The sequence below is a fragment of the Salmo salar genome, chromosome ssa16, assembly GCF_905237065.1.
Source record: "Salmo salar chromosome ssa16, Ssal_v3.1, whole genome shotgun sequence".
NCBI classification, from domain to species: Eukaryota; Metazoa; Chordata; class Actinopteri; order Salmoniformes; family Salmonidae; genus Salmo; species Salmo salar.
Genome location: NC_059457.1, coordinates 81,671,886 through 81,689,692, shown reverse-complemented (window position 1 = coordinate 81,689,692; position 17,807 = coordinate 81,671,886). Strand labels below are relative to the sequence as shown.

The following is a 17,807-nucleotide window of genomic DNA, read 5'->3' as shown; positions in this document are numbered from 1 at the left end:
ACACACACACACACCTCATCCCTCCTGGCAAGGTGAAACTAGGCTGCTGATGTTGGATCATTTGTAAGGAGAGAGATGGAGAGAGGGAGAGAGCGAGATGAGGGAGAGCGAGAGACAGAGAGAGAGAGAGATGAGGGAGAGTGAGAGATGAGGGAGAGTGAGAGAGAGAGAGAGAGAGAGAGAGAGAGAGAGAGAGAGAGAGAGAGAGAGAGAGAGAGAGAGAGAGAGAGAGAGAGAGAGAGCTGTAGAGAGAGAGAGAGAGAGAGAGAGAGATGGCGAGAGAGAGAGAGGGAGAGCAAGAGAGACAGAGAGCGAGACAGAGAGAGAGAGAGAGACAGAGAGAGAGAGAGAGAGAGAGAGAGAGAGAGAGAGAGAGAGAGAGAGGGAGAGCAAGAGACAGAGAGCGAGACAGAGAGAGAGAGAGAGAGAGAGAGAGAAAGAGAGAGAGAGAGAGAGAGAGAGAGAGAGAGAGAGAGAGAGAGAGAGAGGGATAGATGTAGAGTGTGTGTGTTTACAGAGAGAGGCTATTACCAGCCATCAGCACCCAATTAATCACACCAGCCCCCCCACGGGGTGTCTGTCCACTCATGTCTGTGACTGTCCTACACGGTAATATAGGACACGTATGTTGCTATTTCCCTCTCACATAATAACTGTAACAGATGATGGGCATGCCATGTGTTTGGAGTTGACTGATGTCTGGTAGGCATGGTGTTCTCTGGTGTGCTGTTGTGGTCCTAGACAGTTAAACAGCCCTCATCCATCCAGCTCTATCTACACAGGTGATGATATGAACGCCAATGAAGTAATGATGGCATGATGAGGAAAAGACAGGGGCTAATAGTTCAACTGCTCCTCTCATCTCTCTGTCTCTATGTCTCATCGCCTCCTCACCACGGTGCCCCCTCTCTCCCTCTCTCCCCCTCACTCTCTCTGTCTCTCTGTCTCTATCACTCCCCCCCTCTCTCTCTGTCTCTATGTCTCATTGCCTCCTCACCACGGTGCCCCCTCTCTCCCTGTCTCCCCCTCACTCTCTCTGTCTCTATCACTCCCCCCTCCCCTCTCTGTCTCTCTGTCTCTATCACTCCCCCCTCCCCTCTCTGTCTTTCTCTCTCTCGCTACATCACCCCCCCTCTCTCTCTGTCTCTATGTCTCATCGCCTCCTCACCACGGTGCCCCCTCTCTCCCTCTCTCCCCCTCACTCTCTTTGTCTCTCTGTCTCTATCACTCCCCCCTCCCCTCTCTCGCTACATCACCCCCCCTCTCTCTCTGTCTCTATGTCTCTCGCCTCCTCACCACGGTGCCCCCTCTCTCCCTCTCTCCCCTCACTCTCTCTGTCTCTCTGTCTCTATCACTCCCCCCCTCTCTCTCTGTCTCTATGTCTCATCGCCTCCTCACCACGGTGCCCCCTCTCTCCCTCTCTCCCCCCCCGTCTCTCGGTCTCTCTGTCACCCCCCCTGTCTCTCTGTCTCTATCTCTGTCACTCCCCCCTCCCCTTTCTGCATTCGTCTTCAATCATCCCTCCTCCTACTCCTCCTCTGTGGGCCTTCTGCAGTAATGGGGTCAGATGTAATGCTGCTGTGTGCCAGGGTAGCCTGGAACATCCTGGTGTACTGGAGCTGCTGGTGTACTGGAGCTGCTGGTGTACTGGAGCTGCTGGTGTACTGGAGCTGCCTGTGCCCATCAGTCTGACAATGTCTCACACACATCCTCTGGCGTGTGTGTGTCTGTGTGTGTGTCTGAACGTGTATATACTGTGAGTCAGAGAGAGAGAGAAAGAGAGAGGAGAGAGAAAATGAAAAGTATCAGTGAATGTAAATACCCTTTCTAACCATGTCAGCACTTGAAACATCGTACACTAATGAGAGAGAGAGAGAGAGAGAGAGAGAGAGAGAGGCTCAGTGAGCACAGCCTTGCCATTGAGAAGGGTCGACACAGGAAAACCTGGCTCCCTGTAGAGGAAAGGCTGTGCAACCACTGCACAACAGCAGAACCTGAGACGGAGCTGCATTTCCGGACAAAATGTCAAAAATATAAAACAATTAGAGAGTGTCATTTCCCCAAATTTGAAACCTTTATTCAAGGTTTGAAAGACCTCTGATGAGAGTAGGCTACCCATCCTGTTGGGGGAGGATGCAGAGAGCTGTGGGTTGGCAGCGCACTACATTGCTGCCTGCCATAAAATACAGTGGAAGTCGGAAGTTTACATTCACTTAGGTTGGAGTCATTAAAACTCGTTTTTCAACCACTCCATAAATGTCTTGTTAACAAACTGAAGTTTTGGCAAGTCGGTTAGGACATCTACTTTGTGCATGACACAAGTCATTTTTCCAACAATTGTTTACAGACAGATTATTTCACTTATAATTCACTGTATCTCAATTCCAGTGGGTCAGAAGTTTACATACACTAAGTTGACTGTGCCTTTAAACAGCTTGGAAAATTCCAGAAAATTATGTCATGGCTTTAGAAGCTTCTGATAGGCTAATTGACATCATTTGAGTCAATTGGAGGTGTACCTGTGGATGCATTTCAAGGCCTACCTTCAAACTCAGTGCCTCTTTGCTTGACATCATGGGAAAATCAAAAGGAATCAGCCAAGCCATTGTAGACCTCCACAAGTCTGGTTCATCCTTGGGAGCAATTTCCAAACGCCTGAAAGGTGCCACGTTCATCTGTACAAACAATAGTACGCAAGTATTAACGCCATGGGACCAAGCAGCCGTCATACCGCTCAGGAAGGAGATGCGTTCTGTCTCCTAGAGATGAACGTACTTTGGTGCAAAAAGTGCAAATCAATCCCAGAACAACAGCAAAGGACCTTGTGAAGATGCTGGAGGAAACAGGTACAAAAGTATCTATATCCACAGTAAAACGAGTCCTATATCGACATAACCTGAAAGGCCGCTCAGCAAGGAAGAAGCCACTGCTCAAATTATGTGGATATATTGAAGCAACATCTCAAGACATCAGTCAGGTAGTTAAAGCTTAGTCGCAAATTTGTGTTACAAATGGACAATGACCCCAAGCATACTTCCAAAGTTGTGGCAAAATGGCTTAAGGACATCAAAGTCAAGGTATTGGAGTGGCCATCACAAAGCCCTGACCTCAATCCTATAGAATATTTGTGGGCAGAATTGAAACAGCGTGTGCGAGCAAGGAGGCCTACAAACCTGATACAGTTACACCAGCTCTGTCACGAGGAATGGGACAAAATTCACCCATCTTATTGTGGGAAGCTTGTGGAAGGCTACCCAAAACGTTTGACCCAAGTTAAACAATTTAAAGGCAATGCTACCAAATATTAATTGAGTGTATGTAAACTTCTGACCCACAGGGAATGTGATGAAAGAAATAAAAGCTGAAATAAATCATTCTCTCTACTATTATTCTGACATTTCACATTCTTAAAATAAAGTGGTGATCCTAACTGACCTAAGACAGGGAATCTTTACTAGGATTAAATGTCAGGAATTGTGAAAAACATAGTTTAAATGTATTTGGCTAAGGTGTATGTAAACTTCCGACTTCAACTATATATATATGAGCGAGAGAAAAGAAAGAAGCGTCCCATTTGACAGACAGGAAGAGAGATTTGAATCATCTTTATTGGGTCTGGGAGCCCACAACAATATAAACACTCATACAAAACCATAGTTACACATCAATTAAAAACACAACACCAAATTCTCCTCCACAGTAACTAAACATAACAGCCTCTGAATACCCCGTATACTCATAAACAGTTCAATATTGTTAACCAGTTTGTAATAGGCAAACTCAACCCTCAGTCTCGCTGCCAACATTCCCTCCAGCATTCCCACTACATCCACAGACCTCTGTCCCCGAATACTGTTCTTTCGGGTCTTCCATATTGCTAATTTGGCTGCCCCTGACACAAAATTAAGCAAAGTAACTACACCCCTTCGACTAAACCTGTTCTTTAGCCCAAATATAAACAGTTGGGAAGAGAAAACCTCTCCCAGAGCTGAGAACCAGCTAGTGATCAGGTCAATCATCCCGACCAACCTGGGACATTGTAAAAACAAATGTGCCAGAGTTTCAGACACCCTTCCTCAACTGTCGGATCCAGGTGTACCAGATGCTATGGCTCCATGTATTATCCTCCATTGTATGTCAGCTGTCCTCTTTTCAATAGGCAGTTTGTATAAAGACCGTCAACAGCATTTTGGGGAGGCACCTGGACCAAACACACCACCCACCTCATCGATTTGACCCCTTCCAGGGAAGAGGCAAAGGACACTTTTACTTTTACTTTCACTTGTACATGGCCTTCTTTCACACCGCATTGAACTCCCCAGCTCCGGGGTATCGAAGGAAAGCAGCATCCCCATGTCCTCCTCCAAGTCCCCCGCCACAGCACTAACAATCAGTGCAGGGAACACATAATCCAGACCCTTCTTCCACCAATCAGAATTGGAAGTGTCAGTCACATATTGTCGATGAAGTACTGGCAAGGAATTACAGACCTCATCTACGACCTTCCTCAGTAGGTTGAGATGATCAGATCCCCGCTCTTTCTCCCAGCTCCTCCAACGATCTGCTCCGCACCAGATGACCCAGCGTAGTACACTCCACACCTAATAGGCATGAACGTAGGCTAGCTGAACCCATAGCACGGGACTGGATGGCAGTGTTGTAAAAAAGAGGCTCTTCAAAAATCCACATCCCTGGTGGCGTGCCGGCCTTACGGGACTTGACAAAACTCTCCAAGCCTACATAACAGACTCATAAAATGGAGTCAGTCCAAACAAATCACCTTTGCTTTAAGAGGAAAAGGTGCTTATCTAAGCCCAAACAGCTCGCTCTCCTCATCAATGTATAGGCTGTTGTTGACCCAGCTAGAACCGTCACTGTACAACAGTCTCTGGGCTGCTTGAACCCGGAAGCCATGATCCTGGAAGAAATGTCCACCAGTCCTTGCCCATCCTCATGCAGTGGCAGGTACAGGGCTGCAGCTTTAATCTAATGTTGTCCAGACCAAAAGAAATTGACAAGGATACTCTGAAGCTCTTTATCAGACTCCCCGGTGGCTGTAAAATCATTAGTCTATGCCACAGGGTAGAGGCAGCTAGATTATTGGCTACCATTACTCTTCCTCTATAGGTCAGCTGGGGTAGCACCCATTTCCACCTTGACAGTCTGGCACACACTTTCTCCACTACACCCTCCCAGTTCTTTTTCTGAAATACATCGGAGCCTAGAAAAACCCCCAAGTCTTCATCCAATCTCTGCCCCACTGAAGCCCCCCTAGTAACCGTGGAGTGGACCCTATCTGAAGCTGATCTGCCCACAGCGCTTCACTCTTTCCCCAATTGACTCTAGCTGAGGAGGCCCCCTCATACACCTTTAAAGGATTTGAGAGAACCTTAACATCCTCACCCCCTGTAATAAAAACTGTCACAGCATCTGCATACGCAGACAGTGCTATCGTGGGACCCTTCATTACTCCTGGCACAGAGAAACCAGTAAGCCTTAAAAAACAAAGCATTGGTTCAATTGCCAGACAATATAACTGCCCTGAAGTTGGGCATCCCTGCCTGATGCCCCTTTGGACAGTGATGGGGCAACTCAAACCACCCCCAACCTTCCCCATACATGAGGCCCCAGCATACAGTAAACTCATTCAAGCCAAAAAAAAACATCCCCAAACCCAAAAGTACTGGTGGTCCACACGGACAAAAGCCTTCTCCTGATCCAAAGAAAGTAAACCCACATTCACATCAGATAGTTTACAAATGTCTAAAACATCTCTTATTTGAAACAAATGATCAACAATAGAGCAGTCAAGTACACAGTAAGACGGGTCCTTGTGGACCAACAGCTCCAGATATTCTTTCAACCTGTTTGAGAGACATTTAGATACAATTTTACATTGCGCACACAGCAACACAACAGGTCGCCAATTTTTTAAAAGAGCCAAATTGCCCTTTTTTTGGCAACAATGAAAGCAGAGCATGTTGACAGGATACAGGAAGAGAACCCTCGTGAAAAGATTCACACACCACTTCATAAAAATCCTCCCCAATAGACCCCCAAAAGTGCTTCTAGAAGTCAGATGGTGAACCATCGATGCCAGGGGCCTGATGAGGGCTGTATAACTGCTGTGGACAGCTCCTGCAGAGTAATGTCAGAGTCCAAAGCAACTCTATGCTCAGGGCCCAATCAGGAAGACCTTGTAACAACTGTTCAGTACACAGAGAGTCACAATCCTCTGCCTTATAGAGGGCAGAGTAGAAATCCACTGCATGTTGGCGCATTTCACTGTCATCCATGGTCACCTTCCCATCAGGGAGACAAAGGCAGACCATCTGTTTACGTTGTAATGTCGACTGTCCTAGGTTAAAAAATGCGTTAAGAGCATCCATATCCTTGAGGATAGCAAAGTGAGACCTAATCAAGGCACCCTTCACTCTTTTATGTAGAAACGACCTCAGTTCATGTCTCTTGTCCTGTAAGTTGACTAGTCCGAGGTTTTTCTGAGTGAGCAACTTCAATTCAATAGATTTGATGTCCTGTTCAAGGGCCCTAGTAGTCTCTTTAACTTCAATTCGAGACAGAGCAGTATACTGTTGACAAAACAATCGTATTTGGGCCTTCCCAACCTCCCACCATTGCCTCAAGGACTCAAAATTCCCTTTCATTACCCTCCAATTTTCCCAAAACAACAAAAACCTTTCACAAAACATGACATCATGTAACATTTTAACATTCAATTACCAGTAAGGTGATGACCTTCGTGAACAGGACAAGTGAATATCAACAGTAAAAATATGGTGATCAGAGAAACCCACAGGGGTAATATCACACCTTCCAACCCTACTACAGTAGTGATCAGATACATATTGTCACGCCCTGACCTGAGAGCCTTTTTTATGTCTCTATTTAGGTTTGGTCAGGGTGTGATTTGAGTGGGCATTCTATGTCCTTTTTTCTATGTTTTGTATTTCTTTGTTTTGGCCTGGTATGGCTCTCAATCAGGGACAGCTGTACATCGTTGTTGCTGATTGGGAGTTGTACTTAGGCAGCCTGTTTTCCTTTGGGGTTTGTGGGTAGTTATTTTCTGTTTTGTACATTTTGTGACCTGACAGAACTGTTGGCCGTCGTTCATTTTCTTGTTTGTTTGAAGTGTTTCTCATTAATATGAACACTCGCTGCGCTTTGGTCCCCTTCTTCTACAGATGACAAGCGTTACACATATAACCTTTCTAACCTTCCAACCCTACTACAGTAGTAATCAGATACATACAACCTGTCTAACCTTCCAACCCTACTACAGTAGTGATCAGATACATACAACCTGTCTAACCTTCCAACCCTACTACAGTAGTGATCAGATGCATACAACCTGTCTAACCTTCCAACCCTACTACAGTAGTGATCAGATACATACAACCTGTCTAACCTTCCAACCCTACTACAGTAGTGATCAGATACATACAACCTGTCTAACCTTCCAACCCTACTACAGTAGTAATCAGATACATACAACCTGTCTAACCTTCCAACCCTATTACAGTAGTGATCAGATACCTGTCTAACCTTCCAACCCTACTACAGTAGTGATCAGATACATACAACCTGTCTAACCTTCCAACCCTACTACAGTAGTGATCAGATACAGTGGGGGAAAAAGTATTTGATCCCCTGCTGATTTTGTACGTTTGCCCACTGACAAAGAAAGGATCAGTCTATAATTTTAATGGTAGGTTTATTTGAACAGTGAGAGACAGAATAACAACAAAAATATCCAGAAAAACGCATGTCAAAAATGTTATAAATTGATTTGCATTTTAATGAGGGAAATAAGTATTTGACCCCCTCTCAATCAGAAAGATTTCTGGCTCCCAGGTGTCCTTTATACAGGTAACGAGCTGAGATTATGAGCACACTCTTAAAGGGAGTGCTCCTAACCGCAGCTTGTTACCTGTAAAAAAAGACACCTGTCCACAGAAGCAATCAATCAATAAGATTCCAAACTCTCCACCATGGCCAAGACCAAAGAGCTCTCCAAGGATGTCAGGGACAAGATTGTAGACCTACACAAGGCTGGAATGGGCTACAAGACCATCGCCAAGCAGCTTGGTGAGAAGGTGACAAGATTTGGTGCGATTATTCGCAAATGGAAGAAACACAAAAGAACTGTCAATATCTCTCGTCCTGGGGCTCCATGCAAGATCTCACCTCGTGGAGTTGCAATGATCATGAGAACGGTGAGGAATCAGCCCAGAACTACACGGGAGGATCTTGTCAATGATCTCAAGGCAGCTGGGACCATAGTCACCAAGAAAACAATTGGTAACACACTACGCCGTAACACACTACCCCTGCTCAAGAATACATATACATGCCTGTCTGAAGTTTACCAATGAACATCTGAATGACTCAGAGGACAACTGGTGAAAGTGTTGTGGTCAGAGGAGATCAAAATGGAGCTTTTTGACATCAACTCAACTCGCCGTGTTTGGAGGAGGAGGAATGCTGCCTATGACCCCAAGAACACCATCTCCACCATCAAACATGGAGGTGGAAACATTATGCTTTGGGGGTGTTTTTCTGCTAAGGGGACAGGACAACTTCACCGCATCAAAGGGACGATGGACGGGGCCATGTACCGTCAAATCTTGGGTGAGAACCTCCTTCCCTCAGCCAGGGCATTGAAAATGGGTCGTGGATGGGTATTCCAGCATGACAATGACCCAAAACACACGGCCAAGGCAACAAAGGAGTGGCTCAAGAAGAAGCACATTAAGGTCCTGGAGTGGCCTAGCCAGTCTCCAGACCTTAATCCCATAGAAAATCTGTGGAGGGAGCTGAAGGTTCGAGTTGCCAAACGTCAGCCTCGAAACCTTAATAACTTGGAGAAGATCTGCAAAGAGGTGTGGGACAAAATCCCTCTTGAGATGTGTGCAAACCTGGTGGCCAACTACAAGAAACGTCTGACCAACAAGGGTTTTGCCACCAAGTACTAAGTCATGTTTTGCAGAGGGGTCAAATACTTATTTCCCTCATTAAAATGCAAATAATTTTATAACATTTTTGACATGCGTTTTTCTGGATTTTTGTTGTTGTTATTCTGTCTCTCACTGTTCAAATAAACCTACTATTAAAATTATAGACTGATAATTTCTTTGTCAGTGGGCAAACGTACAAAATCAGCAGGGGATCAAATACTTTCCCCCCCACTGTACATATAACCTGTCTAACCTTCCACCTACTACAGTAGTGATCAGATACATACAACCTGTCTAACCTTCCAACCCTACTACAGTAGTGATCAGATACATACAACCTGTCTAACCTTCCAACCCTACTACAGTAGTGATCAGATACATACAACCTGTCTGACCTTCCAACCCTACTACAGTAGTGATCAGATACATACAACCTGTCTGACCTTCCAACCCTACTACAGTAGTGATCAGATACATACAACCTGTCTAACCTTCCAACCCTACTACAGTAGTGATCAGATACATACAACCTGTCTAACCTTCCAACCCTACTACAGTAGTGATCAGATACATACAACCTGTCTAACCTTCCAACCCTACTACAGTAGTGATCAGATACATACAACCTGTCTAACCTTCCAACCCCACTACAGTAGTGATCAGATACATACAACCTGTCTAACCTTCCAACCCTACTACAGTAGTGATCAGATACATACAACCTGTCTAACCTTCCAACCCTACTACAGTAGTGATCAGATACATACAACCTGTCTAACCTTCCAACCCTACAACAGTAGTGCTCAGATACATACAACCTGTCTAACCTTCCAACCCTACTACAGTAGTGATCAGATACATACAACCTGTCTAACCTTGCTGCACTGACATGACCTTCATTAACTTTTAGCCATGTGTACTGCCTAACTTTTGCATTCCTTACTCTCCACACATCAGAAAGCTCAAACTCAGTTAATAGACCAGACAGGCAAGTGGCTGACTGCAGGTTAGGTTCTTCAACAGTAAAATCCACTGTACAATTCCAGTCCCCCCATAAAACCATACACCCCTCTTTGTCACACTGTCTTAATGTTTCCTTTATTTGATCAAATACAGCAATACGCTCTGCACCCTCATTAGGAGCATAAACATAAAAAATAAGAAAATACAACATCCACCTTGACAAATACAACCTGACCCTTGACAATCTCTGTTGTAGATACCTCAGTCACCCCTAAGCCTGAGGAAAACAAAATTGCCACACCAGCATTGAAATTAGTACCATGACTGAGTATATGCTGACCCTCCCACCACATACCCCAGTCAACCTCATTAGCATCATCACTATGTGTCTCCTGTAGAAAAACTACATTAAGCCTTTTCTGTTTTATTACTTCTAATACCCAAGCCCTCTTATTCCTGTCCCTTCCACCATTAATATTGAGAGAACCTACCCTTAGTACTTAGAAAAGAGAAAGGAAAAGCAGAAGAAACCACAGAGAAACCAGACAAGGAGAAAAAACAACCTATGAGGCATGATCATCATCATTGTTTTATTTTTCTCTTAACCTGACCACGTTTCCCACTACCTTTTGCTGCAGTTACAGCAGTAGCACATTTCCTCAAGCGAAAACGCTTCTTCTCACTCAGCTGGTCTAACCCCACCATCTTCTGTAACATCACAGCTGACCTCACAAACTTATCAACATCAAAAAATCAGCCAATTTCACAGATTTCCCAAAAGTCTGATCCAGGAACCCATTTACCTCTAAACTGTAAATTGAGTCTTCATCAGCTGCTATCGTATCAGGAGAGATATCCATATCCTTATCCTGATCCTGTACATGACAGGAAACACCATCATGTACAGTGACAGACAGGAAACACCATCATGTACAGTGACAGACAGGAAACACAATCATGTACAGTGACGGACAGGAAACACAATCATGTACAGTGACAGACAGGAAACACTATCATGTACAGTGACAGACAGGAAACACTATCATGTACTGTATTCCATTCAATCTGCAGGTCCCTGCGTGGGAAGAGACAATGACAGGAAGTGCTTGTCCTGGCAGGAATATGGCGTACTACCCCTCGCTACAACATAATAACATATCAGTTACAGACACATCAGTCAGACGGTGTACTGTCACATCTTGTTCCCCGTCACAAGTCGTTCCCCCTCCACACAGCTACATACAGTACAGACAGCCTGTCATTTCCCTCAGAGAGATCCTGTCTGCATAGCCTCCCCTGACTCTGACACACACACATACCTGATCATTAAGGAACACAAATGCCCATATGTAGGTAAGAATGCGCACGCACACACACACACACACACACACACACACACACACACACACACACACACACACACACACACACACACACACACACACACACACACACACACACACACACACACTTAGTACGCCAGGGAGTTGTGATGATCATTGAGGAAGGAATCTCGGCCCCCCGGATCCCCCTCTGCTAGTTTACCAGAAGACACACAGTTATTACTGGACAGGTCTGAGATCAGTACATGTTCCTACAGCTGGACACTGAGAGGGGGTCCCAGTTATTACTGGACAGGTCTAAGATCAGTACATGTTCCTACAGCTGGACACTGAGAGGGGGTCCCAGTTATTACTGGACAGGTCTGAGATCAGTACATGTTCCTACAGCTGGACACTGAGAGGGGGTCCCAGTTATTACTGGACAGGTCTGAGATCAGTACATGTTCCTACAGCTGGACACTGAGAGGGGGTCCCAGTTATTACTGGACAGGTCTGAGATCAGTACATGTTCCTACAGCTGGACACTGAGAGGGGGTCCCAGTTATTACTGGACAGGTCTAAGATCAGTACATGTTCCTACAGTTGGACACTGAGAGGGGATCCCAGTTATTACTGGACAGGTCTGAGATCAGTACATGTTCCTACAGCTGGACACTGAGAGGGGGTCCCAGTTATTACTGGACAGGTCTGAGATCAGTACATGTTCCTACAGCTGGACACTGAGAGGGGGTCCCAGTTATTACTGGACAGGTCTGAGATCAGTACATGTTCCTACAGCTGGACACTGAGAGGGGGGTCCCAGTTATTACTGGACAGGTCTGAGATCAGTACATGTTCCTACAGCTGGACACTGAGAGGGGGTCCCAGTTATTACTGGACAGGTCTGAGATCAGTACATGTTCCTACAGCTGGACACTGAGAGGGGGTCCCAGTTATTACTGGACAGGTCTGAGATCAGTACATGTTCCTACAGCTGGACACTGAGAGGGGATCCCAGTTATTACTGGACAGGTCTGAGATCAGTACATGTTCCTATAGCTGGACACTGAGAGGGGGTCCCAGTTATTACTGGACAGGTCTAAGATCAGTACATGTTCCTACAGCTGGACACTGATAGTGGGTCTGGCTATTTGACCACCCCTCCTCTGTTCTCATCCCATCTCTCTCCTCTATTCTCATCCCATCTCTCTCCTTTGTTCTCATCCCATCTCGTTCTCATCCCATCTCTGTCCTCTGTTCTCATCCCATCTCTCTCCTCTGTTCTCATCCCATCTCTGTCCTCTGTTCTCATCCCATCTCTGTCCTCTGTTCTCATCCCATCTCTGTCCTCTGTTCTCATCCCATCTCTGTCCTCTGTTCTCATCCCATCTCTGTCCTCTGTTCTCATCCCATCTCTGTCCTCTGTTCTCATCCCATCTCTCTCCTCTGTTCTGATCCCCTCTCCTCTGTTCTCATCCCCTCTCTCCTCTGTTCTGATCCCATCTCTCTCCTCTGTTCTCATCCCCTCTCCTCTGTTCTCATCCCATCTCTCTCTGTTCTCATCCCATCTCTCTCCTCTGTGCTCATCCCATCTTTCTCCTCTGTTCTCACCCCATCTATCTCCTCTGTTCTCATCCCATCTCTCCTCTGTTCTCATCCCATCTATCTCCTCTGTTCTCACCCCATCTCTCTCCTCTGTTCTCATCCCATCTCTCTCCTTTGTTCTCATCCCATCTCTGTCCTCTGTTCTCATCCCATCTCTCCTCTGTTCTCATCCCATCTATCTTCTCTGTTCTCACCCCATCTCTCTCCTCTGTTCTCATCCCATCTCTCTCCTTTGTTCTCATCCCATCTCTGTCCTCTGTTCTCATCCCATCTCTCTTCTCTGTTCTCACCCCATCTCTCTCCTCTGTTCTCATCCCATCTCTCTCCTTTGTTCTCATCCCATCTCTGTCCTCTGTTCTCATCCCATCTCTCCTCTGTTCTCATCCCATCTCTCCTCTGTTCTCATCCCATCTCTCCTCTGTTCTCATCCCATCTATCTTCTCTGTTCTCACCCCATCTCTCTCCTCTGTTCTCATCCCATCTCTCTCCTTTGTTCTCATCCCATCTCTCCTCTGTTCTCATCCCATCTATCTTCTCTGTTCTCACCCCATCTCTCTCCTCTGTTCTCATCCCATCTCTCTCCTTTGTTCTCATCCCATCTCTCTCCTTTGTTCTCATCCCATCTCTCCTCTGTTCTCATCCCATCTATCTTCTCTGTTCTCACCCCATCTCTCTCCTCTGTTCTCATCCCATCTCTCTCCTTTGTTCTCATCCCATCTCTCTCCTTTGTTCTCATCCCATCTCTCCTCTGTTCTCATCCCATCTATCTTCTCTGTTCTCACCCCATCTCTCTCCTCTGTTCTCATCCCATCTCTCTCCTTTGTTCTCATCCCATCTCTGTCCTCTGTTCTCATCCCATCTCTCCTCTGTTCTCATCCCATCTCTCCTCTGTTCTCATCCCATCTATCTCCTCTGTTCTCATCCCATCTATCTCCTCTGTTCTCACAACCCGTATTTATGTTTTATTATTTCCCCTTTTGTACTTGAACTATTTTCACAACATAACAACACTGTACATAGACATAATATGACATCTGAAATGTCTTTATTCTTTTGGAACTTTTGTAAGTGTAATATTTACTGTTATTTTTTTATGTTTATTTCTTTTTTGTTTATTGTCTATTTCACTTGCCTTGGCAATGTAAACATAAGTTTCTCATGTCAATAAAGCCCTTAAATTGAATTTAGAGAGAGAGAGGGGGGGAGATAGAGAGAGAGAACAGAGGGAGAGAGGGAGAGAGAGAGAGAGAACAGAGGGAGAAGGTTATAGAGAGAGAGAGAGAGAGAGAGACAGAGGGAGAAGGTTATAGAGAGAGAGATAGAGAGAGATAGAGAGAGAGAGAGATAGGGAGAGAGAGAGAGAGAACAGAGGGAGAAGGTTATAGAGAGAGAGATAGGGAGAGAGAGAGAGAGAGAGAGAGAGAGAGAGAGATAGAGGGAGAGAGAGAGAACAGAGGGAGAAAGTTATAGAGAGAGAGGGAGAGAACAGAGGGAGAGAGAGAGAACAGAGGGAGAAGGTTATAGAGAGAGAGCGAGAGAGAGAACAGAGGGAGAAGGTTATAGAGAGAGAGAGAGGGAGAGAACAGAGGGAGAGAGAGAGTGAGAACAGAGGGAGAAGGTTATAGAGAGAGAGAGAGAGAGAACAGAGGGAGAAGGTTATAGAGAGAGAGATAGGGAGAGAGAGAGAGAGAGAGAGAGAGAGAGAGAGAGAGAGAACAGAGGGAGAAGGTTAAAGAGAGAGAGAGAGAGAGAGAACAGAGGGAGAAGGTTAAAGAGAGAGAGAGAGAGAGAGAGAGAGAGAGAGAGAACAGAGGGAGAAGGTTATATAGAGAGAGAGAGAACAGAGGGAGAAGTTTATATAGAGAGAGAGAACAGAGGGAGAAGGTTATAGAGAGAGATAGAGAGAGAGAACAGAGGGAGAAGGTTATAGAGAGAGAGAGAGAGAGAGAACAGAGGGAGAAGGTTATAGAGAGAGAGAGAGAGAACAGAGGGAGAAGGTTATAGAGAGAGAGAACAGAGGGAGAAGGTTATAGAGAGAGAGAGAGAGAGAGAGAGAGAGAGAGAGAGAACAGAGGGAGAAGGTTATATATATATAGAGAGAGAGAGAGAACAGAGGGAGAAGGTTATAGAGAGAGAGAGAGAACAGAGGGAGAAGGTTATAGAGAGAGAGAGAACAGGGGGAGAAGGTTATAGAGAGAGATAGAGAGAGAGAACAGAGGGAGAAGGTTATAGAGAGAGAGAGAGAGAGAGAACAGAGGGAGAAGGTTATAGAGAGAGAGAGAGAACAGAGGGAGAAGGTTATAGAGAGAGAGAGAGAACAGAGGGAGAAGGTTATATATAGAGAGAGAGAGAGAGAGAGAGAGAGAACAGAGGGAGAAGGTTATAGAGAGAGACAGCTGCAGGTCCTCCAGGGTATTCAGAGGAATGGAACAGGAAGTGTTTCTTATCTGTCTTTTCTCTCTAACACCATCTGCTTCTCTATTTCTCTCATTTACTTAATGAGAACAACACCACTACCCTACCGGCCGGCCATCCAACATGGTACGGTATTAGTGTGTGTGTGAGGGGGGGAGGGGAGTGTGTGGATGTGTGTGTGTGTGTGTGTGTGTGTGTGTTGGTGGGACTGGGGGGGTATCCCAAGGCTGACCATGTTCAGAAAGGATGGAAGACCCAGGCGATTCTTACTCCCCCACAAACAAACACAACAGATCAAGGCACTGACCTATATTAAAGCAGACACATATAAAGATATGAAAATAATAGCATATCGAAGACTGGGTGTTTAAGGCCAACACTGCTTTTAAAGACTTAAGGCTAAGATTTACCTCTCTGAAAAATGATTGTGCACTTTGATTTAAACCCCAAAACAGTGAGTTTAGTGGCCGAACAACAGATTTGTACCTTGTCAGCTCAGGGATTCAAACTTGCAGCCTTTCGGTTACTAGTCCAACGCTCAAACCACTAGGCTACGCTGCCGCCCCATTAACAATAGTCATATAGTGGTTGTGATAAGTACTGGTTGTAATGAATGGACATCTACATGAGAATGTGCATATTGACCTGTTAGTATAACCAGCCTACTAATACCTACAATAATAATGACCTTCCTACTTTTGACTGTGGAACACCAGGTAGACCAAGTGTACTTCTCAGTAAGGATAATGACTCACAGCTCATAAGCACTGCTCCCTCACTGCTCAGTCTGAATGATACAGGGGACATCTTTCTGGCCAGCTCAGGTTTGACATACAGTAGGCTACAGTAGAACAAATCACTCTTGATTTTTGACCAGGCAACCGGCTAGAACAACTACTGTTCTTAGTCATGATAGGGAGTCAAAGGTAGAGCAAGTACTTCCTTAAATAAATGACTTGGTCAGGAAAACTCTGGGCCCTCGTTAAAGGAATTGCACTTACAATAACTATCTTATGAGCTTCTTACAGTCACTATCTTATGAGCTTCTTACAGTCACTATCTTATGAGCTTCTTACAGTAACTATCTTATGAGCTTCTTACAGTAACTATCTTATGAACTTCTTACAGTAACTATCTTATGAGCTTCTTACAGTAACTATCTTATGAGCTTCTTACAGTAACTATCTTATGAACTTCTTACAGTAACTATCTTATGAGCTTCTTACAGTGACTATCTTATGAACTTCTTACAGTAACTATCTTATGAGCTTCTTACAGTAACTGTCTTATGAGCTTCTTACAGTAACTATCTTATGAACTTCTTACAGTAACTATCTTATGAGCTTCTTACAGTAACTGTCTTATGAGCTTCTTACAGTAATGATCTTATGAGCTTCTTACAGTAACTATCTTATGAGCTTCTTACAGTGACTATCTTATGAGCTTCTTACAGTAACTGTCTTATGAGCTTCTTACAGTAACTATCTTATGAGCTTCTTACAGTAACTGTCTTATGAGCTTCTTACAGTAACGATCTTATGAGCTTCTTACAGTAACTGTCTTATGAACTTCTTACAGTAACTATCTTATGAGCTTCTTACAGTAACTGTCTTATGAGCTTCTTACAGTAACTATCTTATGAACTTATTACAGTAACTATCTTATGAGCTTCTTACAGTAACTGTCTTATGAGCTTCTTACAGTAACTATCTTATGAGCTTCTTACAGTAACTATCTTATGAACTTATTACAGTAACTATCTTATGAGCTTCTTACAGTAACTGTCTTATGAGCTTCTTACAGTAACTGTCTTATGAGCTTCTTACAGTAACTATCTTATGAGCTTCTTACAGTGACTATCTTATGAGCTTCTTACAGTAACTATCTTATGAGCTTCTTACAGTAACTGTCTTATGAGCTTCTTACAGTGACTATCTTATGAGCTTCTTACACTAACTGTCTTATGAACTTCTTACAGTAACTGTAATTGGCTGTTTTTGTTTGCTGATGAGGCAGTTGTCACACACACACACACACACACACACACACACACACACACACACACACACACACACACACACACACACACACACACACACACACACACACACACACTCGCCAGCGTGGCAGCGAACCACTCTAACAAGAGAGAGAGAGAGAGAGAGACAGAGGGAGAGAGACAGAGAGACGGGAGGGAGAGAGACAGAGAGAGAGGAGGGAGAGAGAGAGTGAGTGAGAGGAGGGAGAGAGACAGAGAGAGATAGTAAGAGAGAGAGAGAGAGAGGAGGGAGAGAGACAGAGAGAGAGGAGGGAGAGAGAGAGAGGAGGGAGAGAGAGAGAGAGAGGAAGGAGAAAGACAGAGAGAGAGGAGGGAGAGAGACAGAGAGAGAGGAGGGAGAGAGACAGAGAGAGGAGGGAGAGACAGAGCGAGAGGAGGGAGAGAGACAGAGAGAGATAGTAAGAGAGAGAGAGAGAGCGGAGGGAGAGAGACAGAGAGAGATAGTAAGAGAGACACAGAGAGAGGAGG

General features: G+C 45.0%; 1 protein-coding gene across 2 annotated transcripts in view; it reads left to right on the top strand.

Annotated features, from left to right (window-relative positions):
- Positions 1–17,807, top strand: part of LOC106574937 (receptor tyrosine-protein kinase erbB-4) — a 687,167-nt gene that overhangs the window by 14,788 nt on the left and 654,572 nt on the right. The gene's annotated exons all lie outside the window — the stretch shown is intronic.